Raw genomic sequence first — 12,677 nt, forward strand, 5'->3', positions numbered from 1 at the left:
TTTTAATAAATTGTGGCTGTGTTCCAACAATTATCCCACTCAGTACTTTTATGTCTCAGAATCTCATGGTTTGAAAAGTGGGACAGAAGACGACGACGACCGCGTTCAATGTCTCCTTCATATTTCCACAGATGATGAAGTGGTTAAAACAAGGAAAACTATGATCTGAGTGGACAACAGACAAAACTACCTTATTATTAGAATTAATATAATTATTGTAATTAATGTTCTGCTGTCACACAAACGCCAAAGTCTCTGCACCCAAACACAGATGACTTTAAAACCACCAGGGGGCAAAATATCAGCTGTCCAATCAGACGCCACAAACTATGACAAACTATTGTGACCTGAATTGCAAAATGTAAATCAATACAAGAGCAAATTCGTACGACTAATTTCACCAGTTTGGTGAATGAGTGAATTATTTATTGAGATTTTGATGAATTCATTAAAACTCATTATGAATGTTATTTAATGTACATATATACATATATACATATATACATGTAGGTACGTACAGAAAAATCTGAAGTTTGGGGAAATTCAGCAAATTTGTTAATGGACCTAAACATAAGATTCCCATGACCCATCTGTGTGTTCCGACCCAGTCTTTGAAAACCACTGATTCACTCCACTTTCTTCTGCAAATATTATAAAAAAGGTGAAGATGCTACTATGTAACTTGTGAACTAACTAACTTCATGTCTTTTTGTCCTCGTCCAGGGAAACAGGGACGAAGCTAGCTTTGCTAACCACAACTTTAGCATGTTTCAGTTAAAGGTCAAAATGTCACAGAAACAGCATCAATAAAGTTACTGTATGATTCAAAGTTGTAAACGTCTGCGATGAACTGAAGTTGTGTTCATGTTCAAAGTGTTTTTATGAATAAAATAAGTAAAGTAAAAACCTCGATCTTTTACACACACACACACGCCCAAAACACCTGAATCGCCCCCTGGTGGCTGGTTGAGGGATAGCCCCTCCATCATTTCTCTAAATGATGATTGACAGCTGACAATCAGGAGGGTGTGTGTGGGTGGAGTCTTGACATGAACACAATCATCGCACCACATGACAAAAAAACACCAGAACAAAACAAAATGGTGGCCCCTGTAGCTGTGTTTAATCATCGCCTGTTCTGAGCAAAGCCACGAGTCATGCTAGTTAGCACACCTCGCTAATCCTATGCTAATGAACCACAGAATCAGCTGATTAATCTCAGCTGTGACGTCCAGGATGACGAGAACTGAGACTTTAGTTAGTTTTTGTTCTTGTTTGGTTAGAAATAAATATGCTAGCTCGCTAACATCAATAGCCAACTTTCTGACCCCTTGAATACACCGGTTACAGAGCAGCAGCAGCAGCAGCAGCAGCAGCAGCAGCAGCAGCAGCAGCATTTCTACACAGCGCAGAAACAGGAGCACGCTGAGCTTCTTTCTGTAATGTCGTTAAGTGAAATACGATGTGGAGACGGATAAATGACGGATCAGAGACTCAGAGATGGATCAGAGACTCAGAGACGGATCAGAGACTCAGAGACGGATCAGAGGCTCAGTGTGTTGTGGTTAGTAAGTGTTTGCTCTTCACTAAAGTCATCATTCAAAGTTAATTTGATCACGTCAAAATAAAAGCCTCGACCCTGATGAAGGTCATATTTATTTTCTGAACCATTTAAATTTTCTTTCTTTAGTTTAACTGATTTCACTGAGGTTTAATCAACAAGAGGAAAAATATTTCATGAACAAAATGAAAATGTGTTTTTCACAACATATGAATATGGTGGTGGTGGTGGTGGTGGTGGGGGGTGAGAAAGAAAGAGAGAGAGGCTGCTTCACCTGCTGTCTCCTCTGTTCATATGTGTGTGTGTGTGTGTGTTGGAGGGGGCAGAGCAGGTGAGGTGTCATGTGATTCCAAAACGCATCAAGCGCAAATCAGTGATAAAATGTAACATTTAAAATAACCTAAACAGGAAGTGCTTTTACTTTGAAACAGGCACAGACGGATATGAACTGTGGTCAAAAATCACTTAGAGTTCAGTTCTGTTCTCAAAAAACTAACAAATAAACGTGAGAAACACAAGCTTGTCCACGTTCTTTTTCTCCAAACGCTGTAGTACATATGCCTGGCCCGTATGTGGCACTGTAACACTGCCACAGATGTTAGATGATTACTCTGCTCAGATTAATGATGACACACGTTTCATACTGTCTCATCACAAATAACAGACTCCGCCCTCACAATGTTGCTGATTTGTTTGTTTTTTAGTAAAAGTGCACAAATGACCTCAGCGGTGTCAAACTGGCGGTCCGCGGGCCATATGTGGTCCACCTCTTGATATCCTGTTATAATGAAAACATGACCCTTGACCTCCTCTTCCTGAGATGAAGCTGTTTTCATTACAGTCGTCCACGTCATAATTTACTTAATTTACTTACATTTCAACTGATTTCTCTGTTATTATGCATCATAAATATGCTTTTATTGTGAAATGCACATCATTCCATCAAAATCAACACTTTTACTTTGAAATTCTGTCAAATATCTTCATGAAGACCTTACATTAACCACCTGCTACTCAACCCTCATGACACTACACACACGCGAGACACTCTCATTTTTAGAATTAATGTATAATTATTGTGACAATAAGAAGAGTCACTGTTATTCTCTTGTCAGATTCGCTCTCAGTGCGTTGTTGGGGGTCACAACCTCCCTGCTGCTGATGTTGGTGGGTGTGGTACAAGGGGGTGGCCACTGGAGGCAGTGTGGTGGTGGTGGTGGGTGGAGGCAGAGTGGACAGGTAGCGGTTGAGGGGTGAGGGTGTGGGGGTTGTGGGAGGGGACTCTGGCCCTTACCTTGCCTGCTCGTGGTGCTTGGCGGGGGGCAGAGCGCAGGGAGGCTTGGGCAGGCGGAGGCGCGCGGGACAGCAGTACTGATGGTAGGTGGCGTGGCTGTTAGGAGGAAGGCTGGAGGAGTAGAGAGAGGAGGAGGAGGAGGAGGAGGTGGAGGAGGAAGGAGTGGTGATGCTAGTAGGGTTGTTGGAGGTACGACAAGAGGTGGCGGTGGTAGAACAGGTGGAGGAGGAGGAATAAGACCTGACAGAGAGAGAGAGAGTGAGAGAGAGAGAGAGAGAGAGAAGGAGAGAGAGGGAGAGTGTGGGGAGAGGGAGAAAAAAAGAGAGAAAAATAAAGTCAAGAGAGAAACAGAGAAAGAAAGACAACAACAACAGGAACAAACACGCACACATAAACAAACAACGTTAGCACAACTAGCATCACAGCACACTGTCAGCAATAGCTTAGCTTAGCAGTATTAGCATGTGCACACTTGTACCTTGTAAGCGTTAGCTTAGCACACGATAAGTAAGAGCAGCATAGCATCAGCACACACTTGGGAGTAGGGATGGGACGATAAAGGTATATGAGATTATTTCACACCGCAGGAAAGTCATGTTATCGGGATCATGTGATAAAAAATTTTTTACTAAAATTATGTAAAACCACAAAAACATTGTAAAATATTACGATACAAAAATGTGAGAAAAATGTTGCAGCGCAATAAGACTTGAAAATGTTGTAATGATTTATGTTAGAGTGTCACCAGGGGGCGCTGGCATCTTTCCAGTCATTCAGGGACCTGATGATTTGGAATCATTTTAGTTCAAGTTCAGTGTGAAAAACGTTAATTTTACGTTCAGTATAGTTGCTTTATTTAGAAACAACAAATGATTCGTTTTGTATTGAAACACTTTGAGTAACTCACTGTGACTTTAAATGTTTCTATCGTCCCATACCCACTCAACAGAATTAGCAGTTAGCTTAAAGTTAGCATTTCTTACCATGTTAGCATGACTTTAACACACAGTGTAACAGCAGTTAGTGCTAACTGTAGCTCCACCAGCTCACAACATGAACACACACAGGTTAGCATAGTTACAGAATTAGCTCAGAGAGTTAGCACACAGTCAATCCGGGCCATTAGCACGAGCAGTTAGCATCACAGCGCTACATGTAGAGTGTGTAACGTGAGTCAGGAGAGAGAGAGAGAGAGGATGAAGCACAGAGAAACAGAGGTCAGAGGTCACTCCAGGTTCAAACACGGACACAAGAACCACACTAACTGAGCTAGTTGTGGATTAGCCGCTTGGCTAAACAGAAATGAAATGTGACATAAACGAACATGAGTTTAGAAGTTTGACCGACACTTGGTCTGAACCTGCGACATTTTCACTGTACAGCGACGTTCCGGCTTGAGGACTTTGGTGTGGGAGAGTGAGTGGTTTACAAACTTCAGTTTCCTGCTGGAAAAGTCTGTCTAACAGTGAGATAAAGACGTGCACGTGTGACGTAGATATCGTAGACTTAAATTGAGGTAGATTTTATTACACAGTCTTTTGTGAAGTGGCTTAAATCTGTTTTTCCACCACACCAAAGTCCATAGAGAATATCAGTGACTTTTGCGGGGACACAGGAGCTGCTGGTCTACTGCTGCCTCGTGTGGTTACTTTGTGTCATTGAGGTAAATCTGAACAAAGGATTTCAAATGCAAAATTGACTAAATAAAGATAAAGTAGGGTAAATCTGTCTCAGGTTTCCTCTCAGTCTCAGTGCCTCAAACCATCAAATACCACACTCCAAAAAACCCTGAACTTTAATGTGGACCAGCCTGGATGTGACTCGACCACAAACCAGAGCACAAAAGTGTTTCTGCATCTGCTGCTGAGTTTGCATTTTAACAACACTTTAACACCTGAATCAGCATTTTAATGAACTTTGGTTTAACACCTGCACCATAATAAAGTAACTGCATCATGTTTTAAAACAAACACACACACACACACACGTCCTCAGAGGACATGACAATGACGTACATTTATTTCCTGCAGACTCACTTTACTAACTTAAACCGTCATCCATTTAAAAATCGTAAGTTTCACATTTTTAAATGATCATTCTGTGCCACATGAAACGGTCGTGTTGAAAACCTTGAGTGAGTGAGAGGAGAAAAGTGTTGATGTGTCACGTGACTGCTCTCTTCTCACCAACATACAGTCCTGGTGATTTTCTTTCAAGTACCACAAGAGGGAACTGAATCTTTCCAGTGAGTCCAGGTTTTTGAGGCTTTTTAAAAGTCTGAGCCCAAAGACACACAAACACGGCACATTCCACTCATAGCGCCACCAGCTGGAGGCACACTAAGGTTTAATCTGCTCCCATCATCAGTTCTGTGAGTGACGTTTTTATCACGTTCTGTCGGAAAAATACCATGGATGCTAACATATTTATTGATTAGCAGCTAAACGTATGCTTATTATGTTAAAAATAAAGCCTTCATTCATTCATTCAGTCACTACCAGTTTATCTCAAATGCCCTGTATATAGACCCACTTTTTAAAGATAGTAAACTATTGTGACCCAAATAACAATAAAATCTCACATGTATGTATGTATGTGCTATTTGCATATATCTAAGTCTATATGTATGCATACATATTTGTTTGTGTGTGTATATATATGCATATTTGTAAATTTGTATGCATGTACATATATACATATATACATACATATAAACATATATATGTATACATATATGTGTGTATATATATATATATATATATATATACATATATACATATATACATATAAACATATATGTATAGTGTGGTGAGTGAGTGGAGCTGCTGCTCTTCAGTTGTAGCAGCTCCAGAAAATGAGGCCATGCCAACAGTGTTGTTCAGGGCAACAGTTGCAAATGAAGAAACATGTTGTCACGGTAACAGGGACTGCATATGTGCATGCACGCGCAGGCGTGTGTCGGTTTTAAATAGATCCTCCACCAACACTAACATCACCGCTGCTGCTGCTGCTCAGAGGTGATTTACTGTTTCCAATACATTATATATATATATATATATATATATATATATATATATATATATATATATATATATATATATATATATATATATACATATATATATATATATATATATATATATATATATACATGTATACACACACATACATGTATTGTGTACATATACCCAAAAAATACAAACAATAGTAGTATTTCAGTTTTACATCATGATCACATTTCCTTGTTTTAGTTTTAGAACTGAAGCTGAAATAAACTTCATATTTTAAGACCAACAAATGACACCGACACACACACACACAGGGTCAAACCTCAGGGTGTTATCCTGTGGCTCAGCTGTGAGAGGTAATTCATCACCTCTCTATTCATATCAGCCTAGTTTCCCCTTCAACACACACTCACACACACACACACAGACAGACATACACACCAACACACATTCAACAAGCCTGCGACACTCAAACTGTTCACATTATAAATTACAAGTGATATAGGCCACACCCCCGGAAAAACAAGGAGTCTACAAAAAAATAAACAAAATGGACAGAAATCTGTGTCTGTCTGTCCTAAATATTTATGAGGAGTCGCCACACAAACTTTAAACTATTGTATGTTGTGAAGTTCATCTACTGACTGAACTTTAGACACCAGCAAGTTTTCCTTTACCGCATTAACCAGTTTCGGTGTGTATCTCCATCCTCACCATCCTCAGAACTGTCATTTGATGGTGACATGCTTTATCAGCTGTTGTTATGGAGGCGTGATCTTCCTGTCAGATTTAAGGGGGCAACCACACCTCCTGCTGTTCATTTGCTCCCCCAGGACGGTGCTCTGTGTGGCATCAGAAGATACACAGCGATCTGTGTGACGTCGCAAGGTATACGACGCTCTGTGTGACATCGGAAGATACATGACGCTCCGTGGTACACGATGCTCCGTGTGACGTTAGAAGATACACGGTGCTCCGTGTGATGTTAGAAGATACACGGTGCTCCGTGTGACGTTGGAAGATAGACGACGCTCCGTGTGACGTTAGAAGATACACGGTGCTCCGTGTGACGTTAGAAGATACACGGTGCTCCGTGTGACGTTGGAAGATACATGGCACTCCATGTGACATCGGAAGATAGACGACGCTCCGTGTGACGTTAGAAGACACACGCTGAAACGGGTTAACAAGGTACAGGAAAACTTGCTGTTTAAAAAACCAAGTCTAAATTATTGTCTTCAGAGGACACTCAGGGGGAAGACACATTCAGAGGACACTGAGGGGGCAAGATACATTCAGAGGACACTCAGAATTAAAGTGATGAGTAAAAGTGTGATTTGGTTCAAAGTCTCAGGATGTAAATGTACAAACATATTTGATGATAAAGAGTGCAGCCTCTAGGGGGCGCTGACTGAACTGAGCTGTTTGACTTACAGTGGCCTCAGATGAACACACACACACGCACACACACAGGTGTGTTGCCGCAGTGACCCACTTTCTGTGAATATGATTCATATTCTGATCTGATCACAGTGACGAGGTTTGTGTGTGTATGTGTGTGTGCTTAAATGGACGGCTCGGAATCTGTTGATCATGTGACATCACAACAGTTTCACAGAGACTGAGGAGTTTTCTCTTTTCCCAGCATGCACTGCAACAATCCTGGATGGATTGCCAACGATGTCATCAGACTGAGACTCAGAGCAACACACACACTTTTCTATTAATGACACGGAAACACACACACACAAATATATCTGATCCTTATACTGCCCCCTGGTGGAGAAGACGTGCAATAATGTTGGCTCATGTATAGAAACAACAATGTTAATGTCACATTCATATGGAAACATCAGGTGTTAGTTATGAGAGAGAGAGAGAGACGTGTGGAGCTGATAAACTTCATTAATGTTTGTTCATGTTCAAAACTACGTACTACAGTTTTAATTATAGTGGAGCACAGACTTTGAACTTGCTCTGTCGTTTTTCTATGTCATGTTGTTTGTTTGTTAATAAAGTTATTTTCTTTGGATTAGACTTTGCTCAAATCGGATTGGCTGCCACTCATGGAGCTTCCTGTTGTGAGGTTCTTCACTTCCTGCTCTGTCACAGTGATGTCACCAGTGAGTGAGTGAGTGAGTGAGTGAGTGAGTGAGCTGCAGTGTTTGTCTCGTTATGAAACCTCCTCTGCCTCCTGCACCTCATCCTGTTGCCATGACGACACACACATATGCACGCACACGCACGCACACCAACTCCATGTCTCATTTACATGTTGCCAAATATAACAGACAGATTGACAGAGGGAGGGGGAGACACTAACACATACACACTGAAGATGTGATGAAATAAAATGTTAAAGGGATAGTTCAACACTTCAGTGAAAACTATTTTACTTTGTTTATGACATTTTGAGATATGGATTTTATTTATCAGCCTCATCTTCACTGCCTGTTACATCACTCACCGGCTCAGAGTCAAGCTCCGCCCCCACCACACTTTATCAGCTGCACCTGAACGTCACATGACTCATGGGATTGAGAGGATTTCTGATGCCTCCGGTCTGAGTCACACGTCTGTGAACATGCGATTTATTCTCTGAAAACGATGAACTCATGAGTCATCGCTGCAGATTCCCTGGTCTTCACGACCGCGGTCCACGAGCTGTGAGCACGAGTCTGAGCGACAGCCGGCGACAACCAGTGACAACCAGCGTCGTCCTTCAAACAGCCTCTCCACTGTTGCATGGCAACAGCCGGTGACTGCCACAAGTTAACAGCAACAACGCTGCTGTTAACATTTACAGATGAACCGCCTGCTGTCACACACACACACTTCCTTCAGACTGTGTTGCCAGGCAACCAAACCAGATTCTAGAACTTAAAATATGTCTTCTGAGCAACAAAAATTACAACAGAATTGAGCAAAAAGGAAGTGTCCGGTGAGTGGTTACCACGGCAACCGGTACAACAAAACAACTTTCACATAAAGAGCAGCCAATTCCCCGCCGCCTCACAGAAGCAGCCGTTACATAACACAGTGAGCTTCAGTCTGGGCTCCACCAATTAAGGGTGTTAAGAGACGCTGTAGTCATTTAGTCCGTCCGCGTCTCCAGGGTCTCGCGCCGTCCTGCACTATGTAAATTAGCGCTACAAAGTGTAGCTGATGAAAGGATCAGCGTTTATCAAACCACTGACGGCTCTTTTCTCAGCTGCACATGAGCAGAAACAGCCCAGCAATTTTATGTCAGTGAAAAATCAAGCAAAAAAAAGAGAAAGTTTTCAGGTCAAAGTTTAGCACACAAGCACAACCTGCGTAAGAGGAGCTGCTAATAGCAATAACAGAGAAAGAGTCAAAGGTCAACACGAGTTTGGACAAAGCAGCTGGTCTGAAGTGAAAGGATGTCGTCATAGCAACAGCTAAATGTCTCTCCTCAGGATTCCACTGAATACGTACTGAGGCGTTGTTGCTGCGTGCGCTTATACTTGCCAAACACCCATCGGATGAGTTCACAGCTCCGCCCACTGTGCGGCGGAATGTACATATGTAAACACAAAGAAACAGCTGTTTCACCGACCGACCAAAGAACAAGGAGAGAGCGCTGGATTTGTGTCGTTGATGAAGTTTAGTGAAAGATCCATATGGTAGCTTTTATTCTGAAAATAAACCGCACGATTTATTGTTGTATCGGCTGAATTGGAGCCCGGTCAGATCAAAGGTCTTTCTACATGTTTGCATGATCTCCCCGTGTGTGTGTGTGGGGGGGTGGTTCCTCCCACAGTCCAAAAACATGCAGATTTGGGGACAATTAGGTAAATTGGACACTGTAGATGAGAGAGTGGATGGTTGTTTGTCTCTATGTGTCCCTGTGATGGACGGGTGATCTGTCCAGGGTGTCTATGTCAGCTGAGACTGTGACCCTCATGTGGCGGATAGAGCGTTAGCAGATGAGTGTGTGAAGCGTTGCATCCTCTAGCAAAAACAGAAGTCTTGTCTATTCTCTGTCAGTCAGTGGAAGACCACACGTCGACTTTTCAGTGGAATCCCTACAATCGAACGTACTGGCATCAAGAACTAGCACTGACCTGGTACCAGTTACTAATTAGTTAGTGCTGTTAGCATCAGAGTCCAGAGTCAGCAGCCACAGACATCAGTCCAAACAAAGGAACATGAACATGAGTCTGTCCTCTGGTGGTGGACAACATCCTACCGACCAAATGATTGAGTATTTATTACCATCCTCATCATAGCGATCCTGCTAGTGTTGTACAAACTCAAAAGTCCAAAATCAATGTGGACTCTGGCCTCTGGTTTCGGTGCCTGTCATGCTGAATTCATTATGACATCCTTTGTCAAATCACTACCAGGATTTACAAACTACTTTTACCAGCGATTCTTCAGAAAGCATCATTTCAAACCTTCACTGCGATTCCTTTGTGTTACCTTTGACCTTTTCTTGTTGTAGTAACGTTAAAGTGTAACTTACGGTTTGTGAAGGTGGAGGGTGTGGGCGTGGTGGTTGTTGGAGGCGTTGGATCTGTGCAAGCGCTCAATCCTCTCTTTCTCTTTCTCCACGAAGTTGGTGTTGGTGCCAGTGCTGGTGGAGGGGGCCCGGGACAACCGGCTGTGGACCCGCGGCTGATCCCTGGGTGGGATTGGAGGAGGTGGAGGTGGAGCCGGGGATGGGGAGGAGACAGGAACTGGGATCTGGGTCGGAATCGAGATGGAGGCTGGGGCTGACGCTGGAGCTGGAACCGGAATAGCGGTCGCACTGGTGCTGTTAGTGCTGTTGTAGGAGTGGTGGGAGGAGGAGGAATGGGAGTGGTGCTGCTGCTGCTGCTGCTGATAATGCTGGTGATGGTGGTGGTGGCTGTGGTGGAGGGGAATGGAGGACGGAGGCTGGGGAGAAGTTTGGGGCTGGCTGTTGTGGTGGTGGTGATGATGATGGTTCTTGGTAGAAATGGACGCCGGTGTGGTCTGAGTTGTCGGAGGCGGCGGTGGAGGAGGAGGGAGCGGAGGCTCGGGAGCAGCAGTTGGAGGAGGAACGACGGGTTGCCGGTCCAAACGTAGGTCCTTGTTCTCTTGGCTGAGGCGGTCTAGTTGGACCTCCAGCTCCTCAATTCGCCGCCGTTGGGTTTCTAGAAGTTTCTGCTGACTCTCAATAATGTTGTTGAGTTCAAGAAGGTACTCCACGGCCCGGTTAGGGCTTTCTGGGCTGCCCTTACCTGGACCTTGATTAGCATCCATGACCAGAGAGTTCGCAAACAAAGACTTAATATTTAACTTAGACACAGCTAGCACTGAGGATAAATGCTAATCTCCTGCACTGGATGAAATGCTGCCTGAGTAACAGCTGGTGCAGGGTCGAGGGTTCACCTGGTAACCAAGCAGAGTGGTGGTGCTGAAACGTTCAAATGAGCAGAACCGAATAGATCTAAAACTAGTACAAACCAACACTGAGAAAAACTTTTCAATGTCTAGTTTACAAACTAAAAACAAAAAAACTACAACCTAAAACCTAAACTACCCTTCACCCTCCCCCCCACCAGAGGTAAGTGGGGGGGAGAGGACTTCTTCTTTTTCGAGTTCTGATTCGAGGATCAAGATGGACCTCGTCCCTGTGGGCTCCAGTCAGACAGGTTTATGAAGTCGCCAACCATTCCCTGGTTCGATCAGGAGGTCCTCCTGTGGTTCAGACCCATGATGGTCATGAATCAGAACACAGTTCTAGGACATAAAGACGGTCTTTAACTCCTCCCTGTCTCAGAAGAGTCTGTCTCTTACCGTGTTTGTCAGTGACTCTGTTGTATCCAGTTTCTGGACTCCATGTAGAAGATCAGAAACCTGGTTTCTGAGAATCAGGTGTGTGGGGTGAAGCTGATCCAGATGTCATTTGTTCCTCTGGATCAGTGATGAGGGACATTGTCAGAGTGGATTCAAATCACTGCAGCAGAATTACCGTCTGCTCCGCCAACGCTTTCACGTCCACCGCTTCCCTGCAGAACATCATTTGTCATTTGTCAACATGGAAGACGAGACGTTGACCTGTTCCTGGTCCATGGGCTCACCTGCAGGACTCGGCTGGTGTCCCTGCAGTCGTTCTGACAGAGGAGACCAAATTTCATGTCAGATGTTCGTCTTCTCCTCGTGAATTTTGACCCGTCCGCGATCCGCTGTCATTTTCGTCTCATAGGATGGAACTTGTGGATCCGTCTTCACATCACATGGAAAATGAGAGAAGGAAAAAGAAGATGAGAAGACAGTTGCGAACCAGAGAGGACATCGGACTCTGTCCCTCTGTTTTTGAGTCGGGTGATTGGTGTTCCATAAAAACTAGAGTAACGACAACAACAGCATGTCAACAGTATGAAACCCCTCCCGTGTCCCCTCATAGCCATGACGTATCCACCACGATGAGACCGATGCGTCGATAAGAACTAGTATTGGTCCGATACTGGTGATAAGTTAGCACTGATTTAGTTAGCTTAGCTTGTAAAGATCTCTGATGCAGTAAAATATTGGACTGATTCAGACACCGATTATTATAAAGCTCGTCGGTATGAAGAAACCTAAATAAAAACAGAAGATAACAGCAGCTGCACATTTCATCACGTTTAAGTTGTGAGTCCAGAAGTCGCACAAACACTTTATACACACAAATATTAGCAAACTGAGTCCATATGTTTGAGCGACGAGAGAATGTATCACTAAGTACAGGAAGTAAAGACAACGTGACAATCCTGTAACTAGCGAGCGACTGTGTCATCAGGAGAAAACATTTTATTCATTCTTGTTTTTGCTGCCTTCAAGTGGT

The 12,677-nt window shown here is 43.4% G+C and overlaps 1 pseudogene; it reads right to left on the minus strand.

The window, feature by feature from the left end:
- Positions 1-11,891, minus strand: part of LOC122777029 — a 47,138-nt pseudogene extending 35,247 nt beyond the window's left edge.
- Between the last annotated feature and the right edge of the window lie 786 nt (positions 11,892-12,677).

Source organism: Solea senegalensis, linkage group LG11, assembly GCF_019176455.1.
Source record: "Solea senegalensis isolate Sse05_10M linkage group LG11, IFAPA_SoseM_1, whole genome shotgun sequence".
NCBI lineage: Eukaryota > Metazoa > Chordata > Actinopteri > Pleuronectiformes > Soleidae > Solea > Solea senegalensis.